The sequence below is a fragment of the Schistocerca cancellata genome, chromosome 9 (genome assembly GCF_023864275.1).
Source record: "Schistocerca cancellata isolate TAMUIC-IGC-003103 chromosome 9, iqSchCanc2.1, whole genome shotgun sequence".
Lineage (NCBI taxonomy): Eukaryota > Metazoa > Arthropoda > Insecta > Orthoptera > Acrididae > Schistocerca > Schistocerca cancellata.
In genome coordinates, this window is record NC_064634.1 from 18332220 (window position 1) to 18355724 (window position 23505).

The window sequence follows — 23505 nt, forward strand, 5'->3', positions numbered from 1 at the left end:
ACTCTCTCTCTCTCTTTTAAAGTCGTACTAAAAAACGGCCACACAGCATAGCCGTAAGTACGCACTCTAGCGTTAGGTTGTATTTTGTCAGTAAATATTACCAACCAACGCTTACAGCATCACTATTATTATTTACTACTACTTCCTATACAGAATAAGCAAGTTCCTAACGCCAGAAGGTGCTGTGTTATATCCAATGAGTTATAGGTGATGCCTGATTGAGAAGAAACACAAATAATACTAGTAGATGATGTGCTGATTGAGGTTGTAAGAAAATGTACACTAGCTTTGCAAATCTCTAGTGTTATGCTGTCCACTAGAAATGCTGTCTGCGATTTGGAATCAAGTCCTCCCATTCAACCACATACCTGCGCTGGATCAGAGCCAAAAGTGAATCAAGTACAAGTACTATAGAGATATCTAGATGTGGCAGTGTGAGGGAGTTGCAAATACTGCTTACATACCACGTCCCTTAACCGAATCACTTTCAAATTTCAGCGATTTTAGAACGAGATTGCATCGTGGGCTACGTGTACTGGAGTGCTGGTCTGATAATATACACTCCAGCAATCGCTGTCAGGTATTAGTTGGGACACAAAAACCACCTCATTCAGAGGTATTGTCTTACCTTCCATTTCTGAATTGTGCAGTTGGGAACTATCCCTGCAATACATCCTACATTCTGTAACCCTCCTGGATTCATCCTTTGTCAGTTGCTGTCCTCACCCATCCAGTCCCTTCCCTGCTCCCATTCCAGCACTACACAGCCATCATTTCAACACCACACCCAGTCTTTCTTTTTTTCCCCCTCCCCTACTACTCCACTCCCCCCTCCCCATCTCACCCCTGCCTGCCATTGGCCGAAAGCTGTAAGTGTGAAAATCTTTTTGTTGTGCCTATCTGTGACTCGACATCTCTGCTATATGGTGAGAAGCAACTTTCCTTCTCATAGTATTGTCAATTAACAAAATCAAATTTTTAAAAATTGCTTAAACGCGCATCTCATAAAGAAATGTATTTACATATGAGTACTTAAAATGAAACTACATGTTATGTGTTACATTGCAACAGGAAATATATAATAAGATTTTATGTGCCTGTAAAGTGTAATTTTGCTTACTTTTATTGTATACAGAGTGCTTCACAATGCACTTCCTAGTGGTTGCAGAGGGACCTCAGTAGATCCAGTCCAGTAGGAACCCACGTCCAGAAACATCACCCAACAACAAGTATCAGAGTTATAGGTGCCAGTGCCTATAATTGTACATGTAAATGCAGGGTGATTCTGAGATGATGTTACAAATGTTCTAGCATGATGGAGAAGGATAAGGTTCATTGTGCTGGAAACAAACATGTCAGAAATTATAAGAAATGTTCAAATGTGTGTGAAATCTTATGGGACTTAACTGCTAAGGTCATCAGTCCCTAAGCTTACACACTACTTAACCTAAATTATCCTAAGGACAAACACACACACCCATGCCTGAGGGAGGACTTGAACCTCCGCCGGGACCAGCCACAAAGTTATAAGAGAAAACCATTGTGATACCTGTGACAGTGAAATATGTACATGTACTGGTACTGTTGTTGCTAAGATTTGAAGGGTAGGTAACATTAAAAGAGATAGTATGGAACAAAACAAGGCAAAAATATGCAGTAAACTTGGGCTCTAAAGTGCATGCCATAGGAGCTATGAATGGTTGTTCATCTTCACTGCTTTGAAACATGTCTTCTGTATTGAACAAGTGCTCATAGCTCCTCAGGTATGCATTTTAGAGCCCATATTTACAGGACATTTTGCCTTGTTTTGATCTGTGCTTCCACCTCTGAAAGTTGCCTACCACACAGTCCTAGCAACAACAGTGCTAGCACATGTATTCCACTGTCAGAGCTATCAGATCGGTTTTCATTTATAATTTTTTGAACTTAGTTGTTACTGGTACAGGGACCCTTACCTCAAATTGATATGTTTATCCATCTCCATCATCCTTGAAATTTGTAGCGTCAACAAGGGACACACTGTATATATAAATGCATTGACAGGCACCAGGGCCTATAACTTCGACGCTTGTTGAATGATGTTACCTGACTAGGGTTCCTAAGTAAAACTTGGTCTACCAAGTCCTCTCTACAGCCTCTAGAAGTGTGTAACATGGATTGTTAAACACACTGTATATGCTGTAATGTAGTGTAACAAACATGGTAACTGCAGCCAGAAGACAGATTTTACATCTCTCTTACTCTGTCTGCATAGAAAAATTGTGAAACACACCCGTTACTCCCAGCTGAAAATCGTCAGCTTGAGACCACAGGCAAAGACTAAATAAATAAATAGATGTTACTTTTACTGAAACGAGTTTGTCACATATTTTCCCCTCGCACAGTAATTTTTCACAATTACTCTGGCTGCTTGATAATTGAGCTGGAAGAGATAATTAGACTTCATGCAACTTTATTTTGTTCACCCAATAGCAAGTAATTAATTCTTTCATTACCAATATCTGCAAACCTATTTTTTACAGTAAGTGTTCTATTTTAGGATCTACAAATATTTATGGACACTGCGACAGATGGTGTCATATACTTCAGCATGGGGAGCAATATCAAAAGCACAGACATGAGGAATATGTTATTTCTCCAAGTTGAAACAAAAAGTTCTGTGGAAACTTGAGACAGAATCTCTGCCAAATCAACCTGCTAATGTGAAGATTAGCAAATGGTTGCCACAGAGTGACATTCTCGGTAAGTAGCCCGCAGACAAAGCCTATTCACTTTTGTCTGGCTTCCTGCCTGCCTGCATTAATTCACTGACCCAAAGTCTTCAGCTACTGACAATGAATTCTTATGTTATCTGGTGGATTTTATTCCCCTTTGGTTATACGTTTGTATGAAATGGTGTGAGGCCTGCAAACCATTTAGAGTTTGAGTTGGTCCATGGCATGTACTCTAGTAACAGCACTGGTAGTGCATGGCCCACAAATGGGCTGATATGTAGGTTTAATACCTGCTCACAAACTCAGTTTTAATTGCATTAACTGACTGTCCCATTGGTTCTATGTAGAATATTTTATACATTAGGGATGAAAAAATGTGCAGCACTGGGGTGATATTCTTCAGTATTTATCATTTTACAAACTGGTTTTCAGCTGTTACATCATCGTGAGGTACAAAGATTTCTCAGCCAGATACATTTGTCTTTGTTCCTGGCAATAGTGTAACAGCTGAGAAGTGGTTTGGGGAAAAATAAATATCATAGAATATTACACCAATGTTGGGTGTTTTTTCATGCTTATCAGTTTTAATTCTTTTGCATTTAAGAGGATCCAGTTGTGAGCAAATATCCTATGGTTGACCATGCTAATGGTGGTACACTTTCCTGAAAAATTATTGGTTCTAATCAAACCAAATTTGTTACATTCGTAAGTTGTCATATTTTCTTTGAAGTGTATAACTTATATGACAATAGTTTTGTTATCACAGTGCAAATGCTACTAAAGGTAGTGACCTAAAAAATTGGCATTTAAAAAATAACATCTAAATATTTGTCAAACCTTTTATTTGATTGCCATACTTCTAGTACATTTAAATGAAAGTGATGTAATTAATTTCTGTACCAAGTTTCATTGACATACCTGTATTAGTTTCAGAGAAAATTATGTCTAAAGCTAAAAAGGTCATACTTTTGGGAAAATCCATTTCAAATTTTTGATACACTCTTTTCAAACTATATTCAACGTTAAATCTCACGGGGTCTGTAGATATCATTGCTGTAGGTTTCTATATCCTCCAGCTTATGTTTGGAAGTCCTCTTTTGAATTCTGGTCTCTTTCATTATTTGTAGGGCACTTTTCATAGCCTCACACATTCTCAGCATGTCAACTGGACAATAGGGCTTTCTTCATGTGCACCTCAGGTTCTGTGGCCATATCTATGAAAAGTTTCAGCCTGCTGGCTGATCCATGATTGAAACAGGACACTGCATCCAGACACCAGTTTTTAGAAGGTTTGAGGACCACAAATACTCTTTTAGGCAATCATTCCCACACACACAGTTATTGAAACTTTCTTTGGGATTTTGGGTTTTCCCATGAATGCATTTAGCAAGCACGTTTTTGCTAGTTAAGTCTCTATAGATAGGTCTTACAACATCTGCTATTGACACTGGTAGGGATTGGTTATGTCTATATTCATCACCAGTTACACTTGCTGTCTGACACTTACACCAGACTCAGGGCTCACTGGACAGAGAGAATGATAGGGGTCCTCTCTTACCTTCAAACTTATTCCTACTGTTAAATTTCCTTATTCTGTCCATATTCATGATCTGCACAGATAAAATGTAACTATAAATATTACATGATTAGTTCCTAAAATCGAGTACTACTTCAAATCACTATGATGAGTAAAACAAAAACAGCGTGTTGCTTGATGTTCAGCTGTTACACTGTCCTAGCATGAGGTTGACCAACAAGTGAAGCAGTGGTCAAAGAATTTTAGAGTAAAGAGAAAGGGAGTCTGCTGCAGCCAGAATAAACACAGCTCGAGCAGACAGAAGGGGACATGTCATTGCTTAGAAAATGCTCTTTCTTTCTTATTACTATGCACCAAACATACAAAAACCATACTCATATTCTGGTTCATGAAGAAGTAGTGTAATGTAACACAATAAAAAATAGTGGTTTTTGCTGCCTGGTTCCCTTAAAAGTTTCTTGATATGTTAGAACTGGGTACCAGGCACCCAGTCCTCTGCCTCCTGCAGATGACGCTCATACCTGCTCAGCTACTCAGACATGCCTCCTGACCCATCTGACACAGGTTCAGTCTGTAAGAAGCCCCCTCCAACTTTGGGAATCCCACATAAGGTCCTGTGCAAACTTTGCTACAGTAGCATCCTTAATAGAAATGTTTTGGCATAAAAGTGACTGCCTGTGGATTGTTTCCAGTGTGAATCTTCCAGCCTGCTACAAAGTGTGCCCTGCCAGTAGTGTGCTGGTGGGTAGGGATTGTGTGCCACGCGGGGACTCAAATCGAGGCCCTTGCCTTCCACAGAAAGTGATGCAGTGACCACACATAGATTGTGACTAAGCCATTCCTCTGCCATACCCTTTCTCCCAAGAATGCTAATCCTGCAAGACATTTAGGAGACCTTATGTAGCATATGGAAAGTAGGGAAGTGGCACAGAGAGGATGAAGCTGTGACATGGCTGGTGAGGAATGCCTGTAAATTGTGGGGCTTTAAATTAGAGTCCTGGTCTGAAGCTCAGTTTTAGTCCATCACACAATTCATAACAGTAGCTACTCCACTGCAGAGTGTGAGATTCATTCCCGTTGCATACAATCATTAACTGGTCTTGGTTACAATTACTTAAAGGAAGCTTTTTCACTGATTTATTTTGTGTGGCTTTTAATAAATTTATAGCCATAAAAATAGAAGGGTTAAATTTTTGTTTATAAAATTATGAGAGAGGTCTGCTAGCCAGTACTTAACATCAAGAGGTGAAATATTTAGTGCTGCCAATAGCCGTACAAGTTAAAGTGATGACACTATCCTACCTTTCAGAACTATTAGTTCCTTCCTCCATGAGAGAGGAGGGTCAGTTTGGGGATGCAGAAGGAAGAGCTGGATACTTAAAGTGGATCACCCAGAAGGGGGAGGCTGGGAGGGTGTGATGCTATTTCAGTGTTTACAATATAAGAGTCAAATTGACAGAGAAAGTTGCAGTATGCGCTCACTTATCAGTATGATGTTGCCTGGATGCATGCTCTTATTTGATTGGGGAGCATGTCATAAGGACATTGTATCCTATCCTGATGGAAGCTGGCCAACAACCGTTGTAACTAAGCCCACGATACCCTGGATGCTGATACTGGGACAGAGTTTACATCCGAGCTGGCACCACACATGTTCAGCTAGGGATAGGCCTGGGAATCCTGCTGGTCACAGAAGGAACTCAATGTCACACAAACAGTTCACAGAGACATGTCACATGAAAGGTAGCCTAAAACATGAGGACATAAGATATCCATGACATACCACTGCGCTGCCAGAGTTCCCTCAGTCACTAGCAGCCATGATCTTAATCGTACCATATGGTCCCTCCAACCGAGATACCAGAATTAACTCTGCCATGCCTCTCAAAAATATTCGAAGAATGAGGCTTCAAATCTGCCTCAGCTACTGATTTTTACCCAGGTTTCAACTACAGTAATCTAGCCTTCTTCAAAGGCATAAAATAGAATACTATAGAATAGAATATTTTTATTAGCCTTTCAGTATTTTTCATACAATTGGCTTCGTCAAAGTTTACAGAGGGTTTTAGTTTCAGTATGATATTCAAATAGTTACAGAAAGGGGAGAAAAGGAACTACAGACCTTTTGTTCAGCATTATGTAAAACAATGTTTTAAACAGTAACTAAATACACACATAAAAAAAAGAATCACAGTAAATAACTAGCTTATATAATATCAAAGCATTTTCTTCATAACTTAGGTAAAACATATATTTTGATGATTAGTTTCTAGGAATTCTTCAGTCGTATAGAATTCGTTGTTTTTTAGCCAGGTTTGCAATGTATTCTTATATTTATTTAGTGGTACTGTATGAACTGAGCATGGTAACTTATTGAAAAATTTTATGCTTAAGTACTTATAGTTATTATGGACTACAGCAAGTCTTGTGGTAGGTAAGTCCAGCAAGTGACTGTTTCTTGTACTGTGTGCATACACATCACATCTCATGTTCAATTTTTTGAGATTTTCTGTGGCATATATTAGACAGTTATATATGTACATGCTTGGCACTGTCATTGCGCCAAGAGATTTAAAATAATTTCTGCAGGACTCTCTGGGTGCTAACCATTCCATGCACCTGATTGCTTTCTTCTGCCATCTGAAAATACATTCAGCCCCTGGGGAGTTACCCCAAAGCAATATTCCATATTGCAGTTGGGAATGAAAAAAAGCATAGTATGAGTGGAGTAGCAATTGCTTGCTCACACTGTTTCTTAATTTATACAATAAGAAAAGTACTCGTGCTAGTTTACTACATACACTCCTGGAAATTGAAATAAGAACACCATGAATTCATTGTCCCAGGAAGGGGAAACTTTATTGACACATTCCTGGGGTCAGATACATCACATGATCACACTGACAGAACCACAGGCACATAGACACAGTCAACAGAGCATGCACAATGTTGGCACTAGTACAGTGTATATCCACCTTTCGCAGCAATGCAGGCTGCTATTCTCCCATGGAGACGATCGTAGAGATGCTGGATGTAGTCCTGTGGAACGGCTTGCCATGCCATTTCCACCTGGCGCCTCAGTTGGACCAGCGTTCGTGCTGGACGTGCAGACCGCGTGAGACGACGCTTCATCCAGTCCCAAACATGCTCAATGGGGGACAGATCCGGAGATCTTGCTGGTCAGGGTAGTTGACTTACACCTTCTAGAGCACGTTGGGTGGCACGGGATACATGCGGACGTGCATTGTCCTGTTGGAACAGCAAGTTCCCTTGCCGGTCTAGGAATGGTAGAACGATGAGTTTGATGACGGTTTGGATGTACCGTGCACTATTCAGTGTCCCCTCGACGATCACCAGTGGTGTACGGCCAGTGTAGGAGATCGCTCCCCACACCATGATGCCGGGTGTTGGCCCTGTGTGCCTCGGTCGTATGCAGTCCTGATTGTGGCGCTCACCTGCACGGCGCCAAACACGCATACGACCACCATTGGCACCAAGGCAGAAGCGACTCTCATCGCTGAAGACGACACGTCTCCATTCGTCCCTCCATTCACGCCTGTCGCGACACCACTGGAGGCGGGCTGCACGATGTTGGGGCGTGAGCGGAAGACGGCCTAACGGTGTGCGGGACCGTAGCCCAGCTTCATGGAGACGGTTGCGAATGGTCCTCGCCGATACCCCAGGAGCAACAGTGTCCCTAATTTGCTGGGAAGTGGCGGTGCGGTCCCCTACGGCACTGCGTAGGATCCTACAGTCTTGGCGTGCATCCGTGCGTCGCTGCGGTCCGGTCCCAGGTCGACGTGCACCTTCCGCCGACCACTGGCGACAACATCGATGTACTGCGGAGACCTCACACCCCACGTGTTGAGCAATTCGGCGGTATGTCCACCCGGCCTCCCGCATGCCCACTATACGCCCTCGCTCAAAGTCTGTCAACTGCACATACGGTTCACGTCCACGCTGTCGCAGCATGCTACCAGTGTAAAAGACTGCGATGGAGCTCCGTATGCCACTGCAAACTGGCTGACACTGACGGCGGCGGTGCACAAATGCTGCGCAGCTAGCGCCATTCGACGGCCAACACCGCGGTTCCTGGTGTGTCCGCTGTGCCGTGCGTGTGATCATTGCTTGTATAGCCCTCTCGCAGTGTCCGGAGCAAGTATGGTGGGTCTGACACACCGGTGTCAATGTGTTCTTTTTTCCGTTTCCAGGAGTGTAGATAATTGATGTGTCCTTCCCATGAGAGCTTTTGGTCTATAATTATTCCAAGTAATTTCACTGTTTTGTTTTCATTTTTAGTTACTTTGAGATTAAATATTATTTCTTCTGTTTTTGTTTGATTTATGCACAGTTGGTTAGCCTGACACCAGTAATTAGCCATTTGCATCATTTCTCTATTTTTGTCCAGTACACTATATAAGTTCCCTCTTTTACTTATTAATGTCATATTGTCAGCATATAGAATGTTCTTACACGGTATGTAATTCGAGAAGTCATTAACATAGACAATGAACAGAAAAGGTCCAAGAACAGAGCCTTGGGGTATTCCTCTTTCTATAGGGAGTATTTCTGACCTATGCTTATTTGCATATGCAAGTTGTAACCTATTTCTTAGATAAGATCTGAATAGTCAGAGTGTGTCATCTTCAATGCCATAGTATTTTAACTTTTTGATGAGTATGTCATGTGACACCGAGTCAAAAGCTTTACTTAGGTCAATAAGTGTTCCAGACATTGATACCCTTTTTTCATACCCTTCATAAACATTACTTACCAAAGCTTCTACTCCTTTTACAGTTGACAGGTGTGACCTGAAGCCAAACTGTTGTTCATTTAAAATTTTGTTGGTTTCAAAATACCTGTATATCTGCTTATTCACACAATTTTCTACTAACTTGGATATGCTTGGTACTATTGAAATGGGTCTGTAGTTATTTGGGAGGTTTCTTTCACCTTTTTATACAGAGGCAATGTAAGTGTGAGCTTAAGACAGTCAGGGAATATTCCTTCATCAAGTACTCTGTTTGATAGTGAAAGAAGTGGCATTTCAATTTCTTTTGCTATACATTTAATGATGAGATTTCTGAGTCCATAATAATCTTCTGTTTTGGAATTACTTAATTTGTTTATTGACTTATGAATATCATTTAATGTGGTTCGGGTACAAGTGAACGTCTCACTTCTTGTCTGTTTTGCACAAGTGAGCAATGCTTCTGCATCAGAGGCAGAATTGATGGGTGGGGTGGTGATGCTATTTACAAAATATTCATTGAGAATATTGTAGTCAATAGGGATACTCCTTTCTTTATTGGTATTATTAATTTCCCTTTTGATGACAGTCCAGGCAGCTTTACATTTATTTTTAGAATTTAAAATATATTCATCATTTGCACAGCACTTAGCATTTTTTATTTCTAATCTGTAAAGGTTTCTCATCTTAGTGTAATTTTCCTTGTCCCTATCACCGTTATGAGATTTGTCTTTCAAAATCATCAGTAGTATTCTGAGTTTGTTAAGTTGTGGGGTGTACCACTTGTTAGTATTTTGTTGCTTATGAGTAATATTACTCTTGTACCTTTTGGTTACCAAGGACATGTCATTTCTACTATATGCTTGATCTCTGTCAGGAAAATGGGAAAACATTTATTAATTATTTTCTTGTTATCCATTACATGAGTCCAATACATTTCTTTTAACTGGTTTATCAATTTGTTTACATTGCATTCGCCTAGAATTCTATATGTCACTTCTCTCTCTGTATAACTAAAGGCTGACTTTTCTATTTGAAGCCATAGCCTTGCGTGATCTGATATTCGTAATTCTATTACATCACATTGTATGGAGTCTCTTTGTACATTGCTAATTATGTTATCAAGGCATGTGTTCAGTCTAGTGGGTTTTTCATTGAGACAGTAATAGTTTAATGACTTCAGAGTGTTAATCATATGAATTACATTTTTTCTCTTTGCTCTTATATCTATGTTAATATCACCTACAATTACAATTCTATGCTGTTTATATTTTGACAACAGCAGTATTAAAGTATTAATTTTTTCTATAAATACTATCTCATCAGAGCCTGGGATTCGATAGGTTGAGACAATTACAGTTTTCTGTTCGTGCATTACCACACCAGCTACTTCTATTGTAGCTTCAAGGCATATTCTACTAAGGTCTATAACTGAGTAATGCAATTCAAGGTTACTTTTGACATATATTGAGACCCCACCATGTGTAATACTTTTTCTGTAGTAGCTTGTAACTAACGAATATCCAAGAGGAACACACAAGTCCATTTCAGTGTCTTTCACTCAGTGTTCATTGATGCATAGTACACTGCAGTTGATTTTATCGAGCCAGTATTGTAATTCATTGATTTTACACCTAAGAGATTGTACATTTATATGGAGGAGGAGGAAACTGTCACTGCTACATAATGGTATTCTACTTTCACAGAACTTTCTGTATTCATTTATTTTCGCTACATGATCTAGGGTTGCACAATTATCTAAATGAATTAGACTTCTGCAGTTTCCACTTAAAGTCGTTTCTAACTTTCCTTCGTCTGTAATGCCTTTTTCTCTAAAAAAGGAGGTGTACAGTCACATATTGTGTAAGATGGCGGCAAGTGTACACGTAACTTTAAAACGCTCTACAGTTTTTGAGGACTTAATTTCAATCAAGTGTATTGTTTGTGACGAAACAGTGCTAAATGGAATTAGAATATGCGTGTTTAAACATAAATGGTGCCATTCACACTGCTTTGCTCAAGAAGATTTACAAATACAGTGTAAATGTGACAGAGTCTAACGGCCGCGAGATCGCGAGTGGAAAGTACTACGCGGGAATAGAAGACAGCGTGCATGACGAACTTCAAAAAGAACTTGACATTATAAAAAAATATATAAAAACAATGGAAAATTTGGTACTAACCATACGGGAACTGTCTGAATCGTCAAGGCAACAAGATCTCATTAATGCTAGCCATAAAATTCGTAGGTCTGCACAACCAAATGTACAAAGTGTAAACAGTACGACTGTAACTAGATATATGAACGAACTGAGCACTCAAAAAGGCACAAGTGAATCAAACGCAAGAAAAGAAAGTGTTAATAGTGCATCTATGGATAAAAATATGAACAAACAATCCACACAAAAATATACAAGTGGATTAAACAGAGAAAAACACAAGGTAAATATTCGTAAAGAAAAAAAAGTAAACAACCACGTTATGAATAAGCAAGGACACAAGCAACAGACATATATTTTTGCAGATAGTCATGGGAGAGGAATTACGGAAATTATGAGAAGAAATCACCCAGACCTTAATCTAACAGGCATCATCAAACCAGGCGCGCCATTACGCGAAATTCTGAAAAACAGTGACAACATATTAACGACCGGTAACAGCTGCATCATAATAGGAGGCGCAAATGATGTTTACTGTAATGAAACTTTGCGTGCAACGAGAATCCTAAAGGAAACAGTCAAAAGGATGCCTCGAGTGCATTTCTACATTGTTAGTATCCCCAGGAGACACGATCTGATGGAAAACTCGTGTGTAAACATCGAGATTGTTACAGCAAACAGGCTATTTGAGAAAATATGTAGAGCTTTCCAGAATACGACTTTCGTAGAGATAAACAGTGTTCACAGAGAGCACTTCACAAGACATGGTCTCCACATGAACGTAAAAGGGAAAAAGATTATTAGTGCCGAAATACTTAAATTTGTTAATGAGCCATCTGTAATGGAAGTGTCTCCAATCCCAATTCCGCCAAAACAAGAGTTGTCTGTAACAGTGAAACCATCATTATCTGCAGTAGAGCTACAACAAACACCAGTAGCAGCAGCAAAGGCTCAGATATTCTCAGCAGCAATGTCAGACAAACCAGTAGCAGCAGAATCACCACATTCATCAGCAGAGCTGTCGTCATCAGCAACAGCATCCAGAACAGCAGACCCCGTAATACTACCTCAAGGCAATGAAAATGCATGTGAAGAAAACATACAAGGTTCATTAGCCACAGCAGCTAACAAAGAAGGGCAGTCACCAAGTCGGGGCGTGCAGGAGCCACCAGCAACAGCAAACACACAGAAGAGCTACCTGAGGCCTGGGAGATCAACAGCAGAAGCAGCTTCCAATCAAGACAGATGCCTGAGAACTAGGAGACCTGCTACACTAAGTGAGGATTTTTTATGGTACCGAGTAAGCAGAAAGAGAACATGGAAAAAGATGTAAGTAAAACTGTCCATCTTAAATACCAGTGTGACAATAGTGAGAGGGACATAAACACCGGACAAAGATACGATCCAGGTTTAATGACACAAACTGCAAAAAAAACATTGCATAGTACCAGAAGCAAAGGGAGCAAGCGAAGTGCTTAGTATATTACAGGAAGGGGAACTATTACATTTAAAGCCAACTGTTAGAATACTTCACCAAAATGTTCAATACATAAACAATAAAACAGAGGAACTAGAGGTAATATTACAGGAGTATAGGCCAAACATTCTAGTAGTTACAGAACATGGGCTAAAAGAAAATCACATAGGAATGTACAACTTTAAGAATTATGTGAAAGTAGCCAGTTTTTGCAGAACTTCCTATAAAGGTGGTGGGGTTGCCATTTTTTCTAACTATAAATCAACTAAAGCCATAAATATAACAAAATATGCTATAGAATTGAGCCTTGAAGCTACAGCACTGGAAACTAAAATTGTTGGGAATTTATGTTGTGTATTAGGATTGTATCGATCACCAAATGGTATAATCAAAACCTTCTTTGAACAGCTGGAAGATATAATCCAACACCTCTCAAAAACATATGCTTATTTGATAATTATAGGAGATCTGAACATAGACACAAGTAAAAATACAGACAATACTAAGACCCTATTGGACATATTGTGCATATACAACCTAAAAATAAAAATAGATAAACCAACCAGAGTAACAAAGCATAGTGAAACTATAATTGATCATGTAATAACAAATATTCCTACATGCTATTGTGACACACAGGTAATAAACTGCACATTAGCAGACCATTTTGCAATCATGATAGACATAAATATAAAGACTAGTGATTCAGTGCAGAAGATATGGGAGATGAGAAGACAGAACTACCCACGTAACATAAAGCTGCTAAAAAAGATGTTAGAGGCAGAAAACTGGGAAACAATATATGCAGCTAAAGATGCAAACACCAAATGGAACCAGGTTTTTTCTTTATTCAGTTATTATTATGATGTTACATGTCCTGTTAGTAAAAGGCTTGTCAGACAGCAACAAAAAAAGAAAAGCTGGGTGACTGGAGAAGTAATCCATGCCAGAAATAATCTGAGAGTGTATTATGACCTCTCTAAACAAAAAAATACTGAGGCCTACAACACACTGTATAAAATAAAAAAGAAAGAGTACTGTAGTTTTATCAGAAAAACTAAAGCATCATTCATCAGTATGTCTATAGATAAGGGGAAGAACCACTCAATAGGTTTATGGTCGTTCATTAATGAAGAGAGAGGAAAAGTAACAAATCGGGCGGAGGACATCTGCCCACTGATGAGTGGGAGAAGCAACGCAAACCCTCTAGAAGTAGCCAATACTTTTAACAGATATTATATTACTGTAGCAGACGAATTAATAAGTCAAAATAAAACAAATGCAGCAAGTAAATTGTTAAACCCCCCACATACAAATCATACTATGGTTTTCATACCTACAACGGATGCAGAAGTGTCAAACCTAATAAAACAACTTAAAATTAAACATTCATCTGGCTTGGATGGTGTCACATCACATCTCATAAAAGAATGCAGAGAATGTATATTAAAACCATTGACACACATGCTGAATGCTGCAATAGAAGAAGGTATATTTCCAGATTCACTGAAAGTAAGTAAAGTGAAGCCAATATTTAAGAAAGGGAACAGGGATGAATTAGGAAATTACAGGCCAATATCATTGATCTCAACATTTGCTAAAATCTATGAAATGATAATAAAGAATAGAATTGTAAGTTTTATAACAAAGTACAGTATACTGCATTCATCACAACATGGTTTCAGAGAAGGGAAGTCGACAAAAACAGCATCAACAGATATAATTGAGCACATTCTTAATTTACTTGACAGGCAACAAAAGACTTGTGCGATTTTTATGGACCTATCTAAGGCATTTGATTGTGTGAACCACTCAAAATTAATGATGAAATTATATCAGTATGGAATTAGAGGAAAATGCTATGACATACTTAAATCATACATTACAAATAGGAAACAATGTACAGAAATCAGACATACTAGTGGGGGAAATATAACAAACTACAGATCAGAATTACAAACAGTTAAACACGGTGTGCCGCAAGGGTTTGTGCTTGGGCCAATACTATTTATACTTTACGTAAATGACTTCCCTAGCTATATAAATCAGAAACTTATAATGTATGCTGATGACACAACAATCATTTGCACAGCTGACACAAAGGAGGAGCTTGAGAAGGAAGCACTCCTGACTATCGAAAATGCAAATAAATATTTAACACAAAACAACCTGTTTATGAATCAGTCTAAAACAATGAATGTAGTATTTCAGACCAAGCATAGTGAAAATTATAATATAAATGTTAATATAAATGGAAAGACTATTAAAGAAGTAACCAGCACAAATTTTCTAGGAACTATAATAGACAAACATTTGGCATGGAGGGAGCACATAGATGCATTGTGTAATAAGATAAACAAACAGATCTTCATCAAGCATTAAACAGCTAAGACTGTGGATGATAAAGTCCTCAGATCAATGTATTATGGACTTGTCTTCCCACATTTGTCTTATTCAGTTCATGTAAGGGGAAATGCACAAGCTGGCTACCTAAAAAGGATATTCACAATTCAGGAAAAGGCAGTGAGATGCATTGCAAAAATACCACCAAGACAGACCTGTAGGCAAGCTTTTGTACACTATAATATGACAGTATATTCACTGTACATATACCAAAGCATAATGGCGGTAAGGTCAAGTGGTAAACACCTCCTAAATAAAGATGTACACAAACACGGTACAAGAGGAAATTAAAATTACTACATGATAAACAGAAATCTAAAACTGTCTATGACTGCCCCAGAAGAAGCAGGCAAAAGGTTTTTTAATAAACTCCCCAAAATCAGTAAAAAAGAAACAGATCCGAAATGTTTTAAAAATCATTTGAAACTATATCTCACAGAGAAATGTATATACAGTTTGAGTGAATACTAAGATGGTGTTTAAATATATCATTACTGAAATGTACCTTTAAAAATTATCATTTCTGTATGTTGTTTGGATTTGTGTGTACGTATAATGTGAAACATGTAAAACCTTTGTATGATTATGGACTATTTCTGTTTAATTATTTGTTTCATTTATATATATATTGAAATCAAGTTTGATGTTAGTAGGATATTGTATGACACACCCAATACTCTCAGCTGGATTTTCAGCTGGAGTCCAAGGGCAAAGAATAAATAAATAAAAGGCCTTTCAGAACTCACTGTGCTATGCTGAATAACTACCTGGCGGAATTCCTCTGGCGTCAACGTTTTGAGGAAAATCCATTCCACATTTTTGTTATTAATTCCACCTTTCTTGAAAAAAAAATATTTTAATTCCGTGCATACATATGCAATATGTCATTTTTGATAAAAAAAATTTTTTGAGACAGTTAACTGATTTTTTTTTTTTGCATCCAAATGAAAAATAAGTACTTTTTTGGTGAAGAGTGCGTCAGATATGACTGTAACACTCAAGTTTTGAAATAAAAATTTTTTTGGTATTCCGCGCATATATATGCTTATATCTTCAGAAAGACGTGTTTCCTTCAAAAATAGGTACTTTTCTCGTGATCAGCGCATGTACTCCCTAGACTGCATAAGTGCCACGAAAAGCAGAATCAGATGTTTCCCTCGACCTATACAGTTGAAAGGAAGCCCAGATAGCAAGGAACCAATACAGCTGAAAGGAAGCCCAGATACCAAGGAACCAATAGCTACAACTCCGAAGAGTGGAATCAGACATTTCCCTTGACCTATGTAGCTCAAATGCAGCTCTCAATACCTACCAGCAATAATAATAATAATAATAATAATAATAATAATAATAATAATAATAATGAAAACAATGTAAACTTCACACACCAACATAACTCAAAAAACACCACAAAAACCAAAACCTTCAACAACTCGAAAACGCAAAAACTTGTATATACACCAGATCAATTAAAACCAATCAAAGTACGATAAATGTAGAACAGACAGAACATCAGAATTACTACAGATTAAAACCAAAATAAAAGTTTATTACCAACAAAAGCATGCAATAAAATCACCTAGGTTGACCGCTGCTACCAGTACACACACACACACACACACACACACACACACACAAACTAATCAAACCTAACAAAATGCCACACACATAAAAACCTTCACTGAAAAATGAAGATTTCCAAATCCACATTGCAGCACTGTCTACCCAGACTCAAATAAACCCATGTTACCATAGTGATAATGAACCCAATATCATATGTTAAACTCAACAAACACAAACCAATTCAAAAACACACACACAACACCATTATGTCATGGGTCAAAGGAGACAGGTGGAATAGAAGACTTCCAATGGCCCCTTAACTTAGTTCCTACTTCACGCAGATAGACAGGATGTGAGGACAAGAATGAATAGTTCTGAAAAATAACATTAGTGTTTCACTTTTAAAAGTGTTAATCAGCAGTAGGGCCTCCTGGGATCTTGCTTCCTTGCCTATCAGTAGTGACCAGCCATACTGTTTCATTATAAAACAATTCCTTAATAACTTCATTGTTTAATATTTGGCTTCTTGCACTGATGTCACCTCACGTGTAAGATTGTTCCCCCTATTGTTATCTAGACAACAAACTTCAAGTCTAAGACATGATATCACGGTACATAAAAAGATTTTTACATGTTAGTCTGAGAACGTGGACAGTGACTAAGAAGGCATACCCTAAAATCGCACTTACTTTCAGTTTTCAAAATGTCACAACCCCTTTCTTCTGTCATTTATCACATATTTAACCTCTGGCAACAATCTGTTAATATAAAAACTGCACTGTTTTTACAGTTCATGTTAAACCACAGACTGGTTGGAGAAAGGCAAGACAAAGAACTGGTTATGAACTGTTGTGTCCAAATCAATCTTTGAAATGCCAACAACAGGATTAGTTAAAAATGTGATACCAAGCTTATGAACGACAACACCCTTAACGTGGTGGAGATATAAGACACAGAACTGATCAACTGCTCACATCACTAATAACACGAAAACGTTAGCGAAATAAAATGCTAGAGATTAACAGGATCTCTGTAAGAAAAGGTAGTTTTGGGCCCAGGATGTTCTTTCTATTAATCCTTCAAATATATTAAAAAATTGAAAATACCAGACCACAATTCGAAAATGGAGCCTCACATAGGTACTTAAATGTATCTATGGAATGACCTACCAACCCAACCTACCCTAGATATATGTTTACACTAGTCTACAGATCAGCCTGTCAATGTAAATGAACACATATATGCATCTTGTATGCCACAAGCATTTCCCCAGTCGAACACCATCTCCAGTAGGCCTAGACTTACAGTACACCTAGCAAACAATACAGTCTAAGCTACCAGCCACAAAAAATAAACTTCGTATCATGATCAAAACACACACTCAAAATATTTCACTGAAACAAAATATCCTAGATGCCATATGACATCACACTTCATATAGGCTACCTATGGCTCATGTTGTTCACTGGACTCCAAACACGTTTATTTTTTTCACACACAAGCATTTATTGCTTAGTCCAGTTTCTTGAATAAGTATCATGAGGTTATCATGGTTAAGTTTGTCAAATTAACTCCCAAAAACATATTTTTGATAGCAATATTCTTGAATACTGGTTGTTTCTCAGATTCCACACCCCCTTCAGAATACCATCTTGGTGCTTTCTGGGTTTAGATATTAGCTACACAGTCATAGTTACGCTGCCAAGACCTTACCAATGATTTACGCTACAATTAAAACAAAACTTATTCACAATTCCAATTACAATAGCTACACATTTCATGTACCGGTATTCGTAAATACAGATCTTTACATACTTGGTTTAGGTGAAATAATGCCAATGCGTCACAATTATTTCAATGTGAGCTATGAAGCTTCACGTAAAACATGACTGCGATAAAATGTGTAATAAAATAAATATACCGAGGTCTAGAAATAAGCATGATTACACATAAAAGGGATGATTAATACAGTTCAATATTAAAAATGTGTATTCAACAAAACCGTAGTCCTACAGAACTGGAGGGGTGCGACGGTAATGGTTTTATTTTATCAGTGAAATTACATACCGGTACTGGATGTTACTAATGCTCCTGAAACCATCAAATAAATGATTACAAAGTTAATTTACCGGTTTTTCTCCCCCAGAATCCAAAACATCAGACAGTGTATATAATAATCGTATGAGACAACAAAGGGAGATTTTACGATGTATTTTCATCAATTTTGAGACGTTATGACTCGTAATAGCCCTGAAGACGTCTTTTACAACAATCTAATAACTTGTAGCAGTACACCGATAAAAATAACTGCTTGCAACTTGCAAGTAATCGCGCAACCAAACTTCGAACACACAAATAACTTCTTAACACGATACGATTACATGACAATGGACACCATACGCATACTCAAAATAACAAACCTAGATAAACACAGCACCGGATTTCGGGGTCTAGTGCAGCAGGGAATACAACCACCACCACCTAAAGAGAAGGCCGTGGCGCGCTCTTGTGACGTCACGCAAAGCGGGCCAGGGTTGGCTTGGCGCTGCGCTTAAGGATTCGAGACGCACGGTCTGCAAATCTTTGTCAAACGGTTTTACAGAACCTGTTCCGTAAAAAATAATTAATTTCTGAAATACTTCTAGCTTTATATGGCAGCTTCATGATGAAGTGCCAATCATTTCGATAATGGTCATAACTATTGTGGTATTTCACAGATGAGTATCAAATTTGAGAACGTTGCCATCAAAAATAGGGGGCGCTATGAATTTGTGTTTGATACGTATTATACATTCTATTGCTGAGTGTGAAATACAGATGAGGTTAGGAAATTTTCGTAAAACTTTGGATCAATATCTGCTTCCAATCTTGAAAAAATTGAGCATCTGCAGCAACTTCACTTCCGATCGCAACGCGCAGGAATGAAATATTCATAACGCCTCTCATATCTCGTAAACCGCTGGAGATAACGAAACGAGATCTTGGCAAATGATAGCACGCAAAGAGGAGAGTACTTTGCCATATGTTTAAAATACGTAACTTTATCAATCGCGATATAGCAGAAGCTATAGTTTATAATTCTTTTTTACTGGTAATGTAATTGCTTAAGACTTATCAATAGCCAGTGAAAACGTACGAGTGTGGGATGTAAATAATATTGTGATATACATGATAAAACAAGGTACATTTGTGAAAAATGCACTGTGATTTTCTGGACCAGACGACTATTATTTACACTCACTTGAAAAATTCTGCACTAATACAGTGTATAATATTAAATTCCTCTGCCTTCAGTAACCTAAATAAGTATTCTGTAACTGTTTATAGAGCACCCTCAGGAAAGCTGAGTACATTCCCCAAGCAAACAATCACTTTTAACTCACCTTTTCTCTGAAACAAAAACAATTATGCGTTGTTATTGTAATGTAAATTGTCTTTCCTGTAAAAATATGGCAGATTTTGAGCATTTAATGAGCTGTGTGCAGGTGTTGACTTTCTCACATGAGTTGCAAAGAACTTTATAAGCCTGATTGACAATACTCTGCAGATAAAAGAATTAGCAACATATGTTTAAGTGAAATTTTAGATTTATTTCTGACCATAATGGTCAGCTGTTCAAAATGCATGCTGTAAGCCCTGCAAACAACAGTAGTTTTATCAACAGGACCTTTATATAAGTCAACAGTGAGAATCTACAAACCTTCAGCAGCAGTTGGAATGAGACAATGTGTCACGCTAAAAATGTCAATAATAAATTTACCCTACTTCTAGATTAATTTGTTCCATTGTTTGAAGCTGTATTTCGTAATAGAATTTCATTAAGTGTCTACCTACGTGACTGCAGGAGACAGTGACTCATTAAGCGAATCAAGTTACCCTGTAAAAAAAAAAGGGGGGGATGCTGTATACAATACTAAGAATTGTATTAAACTTCAGAACAAGGGACACTACAATTCACATTTGCACTTTAGTAACTCCAGGGATAGATCAGAAATCACTGCTGGTGACTACAGCAAGTTAAATTCTTTGTAATATGTAGACAGATTACTGTAACATGAGAACAGTAGTACTTAGCATGCTTAAAATAATGTAATTATTAATAGTTTATGTTAATGTACGATTATAAAACACTAGAAGTAATGAACTATAATTTATTTAAGCCAGTCATATATACATCTACTTCCTGAAAATGCTGTTACAAAATCCAGGGCATAACATGGTTCCATTACAGAAATAGATCACGATTTCCATCTTAAAAGGCAGCAAGCCTTTTCTACTTTCAGAATGATTGATTAGTTGTACACATTTCATATATTGTATTTTGTGAAAAATGACAGTTGCAAAACATGTCAGAGGCATATAACAGGTTACATTACCAGTCTTACTGTCTATAAAATTTAATAATTGTGACTAACAATGACTTATGTTACTCAGACAGAGTAATAGAGCAACAAACATTTGTTGGAATGTATGCACCCTGATATAAAGGTGTACTAGGACGAGGCACTACTGAAGGACATTCACCAAAGTGAAAATTTAGCTAGTCGTTGGAAACTAATAAGTAATGGTAATACTGAGTACGAAAACTTATCAGACCAACCTCACATTGCAGTTGAATACCTGATCCACAACTGAAAGAACTCTTTTATATTGTTACTGCACAGCTATGCAACATTTGTTGAAAACCCTGCCATAAGCTAGAAGTAGGCCAATTTCCTTGTAATGAACTTAAGTGTAAACAAATAAATCAGACAAACTAACTCTGGGATTAACTAAAGATGTACAACATAAATCAAAACTGTAACAATTTTACACTGATTCCAAATTAAACTGAATGGTGTAGGATATAATGTCCTACACATTCAAATAAAATGCAGCAACATGATACTCCTTAATGTTTGTAAGGGTACTCTCACTCTATATAGGTGGGAAGAACTTTTCCTTAATTACTATATAAACACCACCTTTCACATTATTCCTTTTAGAATAAACTGTTTCAATTAAACTGACTGTATGGAACACCGAAGCTGTATTTTAATGCTGTGAAGTGATTTTCTGTAACACAAGATTCTACAGCTACTGGCAGAAACAGTTCAAGAACACACTTTTCACTCAGTACCAAAGCGTGTGCTGTTATGAAATTTTCCAGCATATTAAACACACTTGCGGTCCAAGTCTGACACACAGCGTCACGCTACCAAGGGGTTTCATAAGTTAAAAAAAAAATCACAATAAGATTAGTAACAAATTAAGGGTCACAGTCTGGATGAGATGCAAATTTGGGAATGGAGACCAACTACTGTGTCTGATATTAAACTATTCCAAACTGTGAGTGGAATAAGCAACTACTAGAATGTAACTATGGCTCAGTAAAATAATATATGCAAAGCAATAACTAATTGTTACTCATATGCAACAATACTGACAGCTTGTATCAAAATTTAGATGAAAACAGCTGTTATGAGAAGTAACTACATTAGGAAACACCCTGGTGTCATTCTGATTCAGGGAAATGGGAGAAATCCACTGTAATATTCTACTGTAAGTTTTATATGCCAGCATGCCAAAATAATAGCCTCTAATTACATACATAGTTATAATAAATTACATGAGGTTTAATACAGAATTACTTTAACAGATTTCTTCTTGTTGGGCAGCACAGGCTCAACAAAGTGAAAGGAAGATGTAAATATTTCTGCACAGAATAGCTGAAAGACATAAAAACTTTACTAGGAAAAACTGGTCCAGTTTCAACCTTAGGCCAGTATCAGGTGCACAGATGGACGTGTACACAAACTGATAAAATTTTACAATGATGAGATTGAAACTAGCCATTAGTGCTGGACAAAGTATTTACTTCAGCTGAGTAGTCTGCATGGAAACAGTTGTGACCTTCTGACATTTGAAACTGTTGGAAGCAAATTATCCAAAACTTACAGGCTATATGGACCAAATGACTATTAGTGTGCATTCAGTTGAAGGTACTACACCAATATGGATTATGGAACCTGCCTCTGCTTTCAGTGGACCAAATACAGTGTAACTGAATGTGCGAGACATAACAGAAATTTCCTGTGACACCTGATAAATATCCTAACATGTAAACTGTACGCAAATTGAAATGTGCTAAGCTTCCATTTCTTAAAAGAAGCAGTAAAGGGGTCATTCTTTTTCTTAATGTAATTATTTAACAATGCAATTATTTAACCTTTGACTAACAACTTCAGTATTTTATCTGCTGAATGACCATTACTGCAAATAAAGTCTGTTAAGAAGAAACTTTTCTTCTGAACAGCATTTATGGTTACATTTTGAACAAGCTCCCTTTGACTGTTGAATGACAATTTTTTTTTTCATTAGGGGGCAGATATTAATTTCTGTACAGTAATGTAATTGTAAATAACAACATTCACAACATCAGGCTGAGGGAAAAACAGACCACCCCTGTCCAAATTTTTGATTAAACTAAGATGTTATTCACCATGCAGACACATTTCTTTGTCTAAGAGAAGGTATTTGCTGCACACCTCACACTGCTGTTCTTCAGTACACTGCGAACACAATACCCTGCTAAATATGTTAATACTGGAAGGTATGTTTCTGCCTGCCTGAAATCTTCCTCCAAATAAATAATGTCAACCATAAACTCAGAGTGTGTTTGTATAGTCTCTTTTGTGTCATCATTACAATTAAAGATGAACCCTTCTGCAACAGGCAGTTTACCAAAAGTATGCATATCAGTAGCATAACAACTGACACTTGAGTGGCAAGATGGCGCCGAATGAAATTCGCGAGTGTGTTAGTTCCAGTAATAAATGTAAATTTAATGAAGAAAAGTGTGCATTTTGCAGAAATGTCGGTTGGTATTGTGACCAGTTATGTATTACGTGTTATATTGTGTT

At 37.6% G+C, this 23505-nt stretch overlaps 1 protein-coding gene across 1 annotated transcript in view; it reads left to right on the forward strand.

Moving 5' to 3' along the window:
• Positions 1–2640: 2640 nt before the first annotated feature.
• LOC126100620 (UDP-glycosyltransferase UGT5-like) overlaps positions 2641–23505 on the forward strand; it is a 159567-nt gene continuing 138702 nt past the window's right edge. Inside the window, exon 1 of the mRNA XM_049911246.1 lies at positions 2641–2742. The gene's annotated coding sequence lies outside the window, so the exon portion shown is untranslated. The remainder of the gene's footprint in view (positions 2743–23505) is intronic.